We start from the raw sequence: 6,890 nt of genomic DNA on the forward strand, positions 1-6,890 counted from the left end.
CCACCGACCGGCCGCCCAGGTCTGACGCCGACGTCGCGCTCTCTGTCGAACCCAGCAGACCGGCCATCCTAGCTCTCTCACAGACCGGCCGTCCCCCCCTTTCCACTGAGCTCCCCCCATTTCCAGCAGCCCATTTCCGGTAGGAGTCCCCCCCTTTTGTACCCATCTCCAACGCTGACCGAGCTCTCAACTTCCGGCGCCGACCGATCTCAGGTTCTCTCCAAGGTCTCCATTTTTTTTTTTTTTAAATGAAATTTACTTACTGCTACTCTGACCTTAATAGGCATATTATGTTGCTCATAAATTTAGACTTGTAATCTTGTTCCTTTGGCAAGAGGTCTATGGGTTATTGTCTTCAAATTAAATGAGCATAGGGAATTACCGGACAAATATATCTTGCTGTGACAAATGTGCAAACATGTAGCTTTTGTGTTTTACTTGTTTGTTTGATTTTATCGAAATGGAAATCTTTGTAATGGAGATACACCTATAGAAGATACACCTTATTATTTCAATTGCTGATATTGCAGTAGAATTATCTATTAAAAGTTGATTTCCAAGGACTTATATCATCATGTAGCTATGTAGTTGTGAGTTGTTGTAGATAGTTTAGCTGCAGTTGCTTGTTTTTCTGTAGTTGGCTATTTGTTTTGTTGAGTTTGTAGTTGTGTAACTCTGCTTTGATGGTTTAGTTGTTAATAATATGCTTATTCATCTAAAAAAAGAATGCTCATAGAAGCTGAATTGTAACAGAACTAAAATTTCATATAATTTTGGTATGTTTTTCAACCTCCATCCATTGTAACAGAACTAAAACAGCATGACCATGCATATTATGTTTCTCGTCCTGGTTGTGAGGATTCTATCCTTTTTCCCTGATTTTTTAAGCTCATCTTTCACTGACTTTGTTCAAACTATATGTATGTACCTATATTTTGGCAAAGGATAATTTAGTTGTTAAGACTTGTCAAAATCCTCTGGTTCTCATGTCCATTCTTTGTCATTTAATTAAGTAGACACAGAACATGTCACACAAAAGCTAATAGCACTCTCACTGAATGGTTAGAAATGTTTGAAAGTTGAATTGGAAACTAACATCCAGTGCATAAACTAACAGATGATACAACCTCAGGAAATCATAAATCAATATGAAGTCTGTCTTCTTCTTTTTGGTGCCTAGAAGTCTTGTAATGTATCTTTCTTCAACAGGTTTTTGTTGTTCTTGAACCAAATAGGCAGGAGATCATCTATTCAAACTACCCTTATAGTATTATATCTCTTTACAAGTTTCCCAACTGTGCTGTTCAAAATTATAAGGGCAGTTTTCTATTATTGTATTTATTATAGTGTTCTGCTACTATGTTTGCTAAACTTATTAATCTAAGTAATACAGAGGTCGATTTGGTTGTTGGATTGCCTTTCTTGCTGTCACAGCAAACCTCTTCTGCCCTCAAACCTGGCCCTGCACTTGGAGGGTCTCCTTTGTTTCCTTTTTCTTAGTAGAACTTTAATATAGATACCAAATCGTGTACAACCAAACAACAAGGCATAAAGAAATTAAACAGCAAGGAACATGTCAAGACTCTATCTTCTACCCTCCAAAGAATAAAATGTGTTCATGCTCAATTGCCTGGCAATTTCTGCACTATTAGAGATCCTTACTAAAGATATCTGGGGCCTAAACCCCAATAAGTTTAGCAAACATCTAGCATAAACTTTCCCTCCCTCTAGACGTGATATTAGCTATTTTTCAAAGATATATAAAACAGGTCACTTTCTTATCCATAATCCCTTTAAAAAGATAATATCATCAATGAGAAACTATTGCCTTTTTCCATATGATGTCCACTTGACATATGTGATGTTGTGTTTCTTTATTTTTGCTTGTGGATGCATGAAACATTGGTAATAATTTTTTAGTTGGAGCTCTCTCTCTCTTCTTTTTGTGTCTGATGTATTTGCTATTTATATTTCTGCAGTCAGTTGATACTTCGATGGTACCTCCTCATGACTTCTTATCTGTCAATCAATCACTGGCTGAAACACAGGGCAATCCTCAATTGCCTACCACTCCTATGGACGAAGAATGTGAATCAATGGAGTCTATAAACTCCAATAATGAGGCAACTAAGAAGGACACTCACGAGGTTCTCAAGCCAACTGCAGTACATTCAACGAGCCCGAATAAGATTGTTTTCATATAAGTTTACTTAATTCAGTTCCTAGCTTGTACGCCATAGCATCCTAGCATGTCATCAGAAAATTATTTGAATCTTTTTCCATTTTGTCTTATATTATTCGTTTCATTCCTCTGTTCCCTGATGTTGGTCATGTATGACACTATACTTAAAAAGTTATGCAATACTAAACACCTGAACATATATATGTTGTGGTGACTTGTATAATTATTTTAGCTTGTAACACAAATCCAAAAGCAGTGCTTGGATTAGGAGTCAGGTACAGAGTGATGCAATTGTGCAAGTTTAGTAGCTCTTTTTGGTTGAGATTTTGTTGTTGTATATTGGAAGAGAGTAATGTTTTTTTGCACAAATCCTATACAACTTTTGCACAACTCTAACGACCTGTTTTTAATTTTTTACATATCTGAAAAAGAAAAAGGAAATTTACACGCCAATTTTGGATGCTTTTATCAAGTGAATATTTTTGAAAGAATAAATGCTTGAAAGAATTTACACGCCAATGTTTATGTCTTCAATTTTTGGAAAAATAAATGCTGTAGATAAAAAAAATCAGCAGAACTAAAAGATGTAAATTCTAATGGTTGCTCCAAGAATGTGTCTTGTGAGGTATCATCACAAGACACATTCTTGGAGCAACCAATATTAGTTGCCCAAGTTTCAGCATGATCTATCATTCTTAATTAGTACATAAATATTAGGCAATCTAGCTACAGTAATTTTCTGTCCTCCTGATAACAATTGGGTCTTTGACTGCAAACATTTATAAACTGGTTAACAAAACATGTAAAAAACAAAGATTATACATTACATCCAACTAACCTATCATACACAATTGTTTAAACAACTAAAAAACAGATAGCGGACTAAACATAACATTACATTAAATACCATTCATTACTAGCAAGTAAACTATCATATTACATCCAACTAAAAGTTCAATGAAATAAACTGTCATATTACATCCAATTACAAAATAACATTCCTCTAAAAAGTGACCGCATTACAATCCAATACAATACATCCCAACTTGATACAATCCATTATCTTCGTCTCGTACGTAGTCATTTCGTTATTAGCCCATGCAAAAAAATCACAATCACCCTTTCTCTGCATGACAAAGCAAGATTAAAAAATGTTATCACCACCTATTAGCAAACAAAGTATAACACAATATTAATTTCAAAAAGTACCTTATAATTTTCACAACCATACCACTTTTTGGCAGTATTTGTATCAGTCCAAGAATACCTTACATGTGCAGGCACTCCACAATAACATAACGGACATGCACTTGACGCACTTGACGCACCATTATTTACCGACATTTTGTCTTGCCTATGCAAAAGACCAACCAACCAACCGTAGAAAATATCATTCAACCAACCAACCAATCTAAGCATGAACCAACCAACCGTAGAAAATATCATTCAACCAACCAACCAATCTAAGCATGCGAGCATGTCAAATAAGCATGTCAAACAATCACCAGTCAAAAAAATATCAAAATAAAAATAAACAATCCTCAGGTTTCCAGAAAAAATAACAAAATTATTTCTTCTTTTGTTTTATTCCAACACTTGTATATGTGCTCAGACCCTCTCATCTTCATTTTCAACTAACCTTTTACTATGAACCATTAAAAAAAATATATTTCTTGAATAACATAGGAGTTGTTAGAGGTGACCATAAACACATACATTCCATAACCAACCATGCATTATTATACACAGATAAAAATGCTCAGCGTCTTGAACTTTCCAAAGCAACACACAAAACAGCTCCAATCTCTCTCTCATTACAAAGCAACAAAAGCCCATTATAAATTAACAAAACCCCCAACCTCACCTCAGAACCCAAAATAGGTGTTATAAATATGGGTTTTTTAGTTGAGTCACTAAATAAATAACATGTCATTCATTATACACAATGTTATTGGTTTTGGATACACAATCAATCAAGGAATATACTAAACAGCTCTGTTCATCAAAAAAACAAGTAAAACTGCCACCATGGAAAACAACTAGTCCTCCAAACCATCCATGAAAATGGGAAGCAACTAAATTATTTTAGGGCAAAAAGCATGCTAAATATATACAGAAAATAGCAAAAGCATTCTAAATGATTGGAGATGTCCATACTTGCAACCAGATAATAGCAAGAGCATTCTAAATGTCTACAGAAATCCAATTCAAACAGGGAAAAAAAAGGTGAAAAAGATATTCTAGAACTACTTGGAAAAAAATTGACTATCACAATAACTAGAACTTCATATGCCACTGGAGGAGAGGGATGGGCTGAAAAAAAAATTGGGCAGAATGAGGCGGGTTTCGTCAGATATGAAGACGGTTTTGAAATCGGGCGGTTAGGAAAGGGGAAACTTGTCAGCGGCTAGGGCTTTGCTGCTCGGTGGTGTGGGAGGAAGCTGAAACACTGTCGGTGAGGGAGGGGGAAGCTGAAACGATTGGCTTATCAAGAGAGAGAGAGAGATACCATAGAGAGAGAATATGGTGGTCGCCAGCTCCTGGTCTGTGAGAGAGCTGGGTCCGCGCGGGTGGGTCGTCGAGAAACCCGGTCGATCTGCGCAACGCCGGAGATCCGGTGCCGGTCTGTGAGAGAGCTGGGAGAGAATTGGTGGGCCGGTCTGCTGGGTTCGACAGAGAGTGCGACTTCGGCGTCAGACCTGGGCGGCCGATCTGTGCTGGGTCCGACAGAGCTAGACGGGTGGGTCGTCGGTGGGCCGGTCCTCTGGGTTCGAGAGAGAGATCTGGGACGGCCGATCGGTGGGTCGTCGAGAAAACCGGTCTGCTGCTCCGGTGTCGGTCTGTGAGAGAGCTAGGAGAGAAATGGTGGGCCGGTTTGCTGGGTTCGACGTCGGCGTCAGATCTGGGCGGCCAGTCTGTGCTGGGTCCAACGGAGAGAGAGCTGGGTGTCGGATGGGAGAGCGAGCGGCATCGGCGTTCGTTGGCAAGGGCGTCGGATTCGAATTTTTGGCCGGTGGGCCGGTCTGCTGGTTTCGAGGGACTCCGAGAGAGAGCGAGCGGCGTCGGCGTCGGCGTCGGCGTCGAATTTTCAGTCGGTGGGGAAGGGCACGGTGGAGAGGGGAGATTTGGAAAATGGCGGAAATTTTGAAAATTGAACGTAAATGGCGACACCCCTTTGTTTTGATTGCTTCTTTTGTTTGTTTAAAAAAAAAGGAAAAAACAATGACACATGGAAAAAAGACTGAAGAGGGACGGATGCGTTGCGTATGCGTAGAAGCTCTCATTTAGAATATGAATTATATGTGTATCACTGGACATTTCATTGATACTAATTGGAAATATCGCAAAAGAATATTAGCATTTCGTCAAGTAGCAAATCATAAGGGGCAAACAATTGCAAGGGAATTAGAAGAGTGTTTGGTCGAATGGGGTATTCATAGGATATTGACAATATCAGTTGACAATGCAAGTGCTAATGATACTGTAATGATTGGTTTAAAAAAAAGAATTGTGGCCAATAAGGAAGTTGTTTGTCGTCATGAGTTTATTCATGTGAGGTGTTCAGCACGTATTTTTAATCTAATTGTGCATGAGGGTTTGAAAAATGTTGACGATTCAATCATAAAGATCCGAAATATGGTGAAGTATGTGAAGTCCTCCCCCCAAAGATTGACCCTCTTTAAGTCTTGTGTAGAAGAAAAAACGTTGAGTGTAATGCTTCCTTGACACTTGATGTTCCCACTAGATGAAACTCTACTTATACCATGTTGGAGGTGGCAGAGAAGTACCAAAGGGCATTTGAACTTATGATAGACGAAGAAGGACATTTTTTAAACTATTTGTACGAGAATGGTGCGGGAAAAAAGGGGTTGGGTTCTCCGACAGATGATGATTGGTATAATATTCGTCACTTTATTAAGTTCTTGCAAGTGTTTTATGATGTCACAATGCGATTCTCTAGTTCCTTGCATTCAACTTCCAACTTATATTTCGACGTACTTTGTTCTGTTTATTCATGTTTGACAGAATATTCTGAAAGTAGTGATCCGTTGTTGAATACCATGGCAAATAGAATGAAAGAGAAATATGATAAGTATTGGGGAGATGTTGAAAAGATTAACCCGTTGTTATTTGTGGCTAGTTTGCTTGATCCACGTTACAAGATGGCTGGTTTGGAATATTGGTTCCGGCTTAGTTTTGGGGCTGAGAAAGCGGCAAGAATTGACTTTCAACTGAAGTGGGTATTGGGTCGATTATATGAGTACTACGCATGTGGTTCTAAAAATCTTGGAAGTGGGTCTATATTATCAAATGATGAAGTGCGGAGTGGTAAAACATTAGTTGGTAGTTCTAGGTCTAGAACTACTTTTTTACAGAATTTTCATTCATTTCGGGCGTCTAGAAATTTGATGCAATGTAAGACAGAAATAGAACAATATTTTTTGGAGGATGTTGAGACACCTAGTGAAAACTTTGATATTTTAATGTGGTGAAAGGTAAATTCGACAAAGTTTCCAATCCTCGCTGAGATAGTGCGAGATGTATTGGCAATTCCAATTACCACGGTTGCTTCCGAGTCAGTATTTAGCACTGGGGGTCTCATGGTAGATCCTTATCGAAGTTCCTTGGCTCCAAAAACAGTTGAGGCTCTTGTATGTACTCAAAATTGGTTGAGATCTTCTCCTATTAGTGCACACGAGTCATACTT

Source organism: Alnus glutinosa, chromosome 8 (assembly GCF_958979055.1).
Source record: "Alnus glutinosa chromosome 8, dhAlnGlut1.1, whole genome shotgun sequence".
In the NCBI taxonomy this organism is placed as follows: domain Eukaryota; kingdom Viridiplantae; phylum Streptophyta; class Magnoliopsida; order Fagales; family Betulaceae; genus Alnus; species Alnus glutinosa.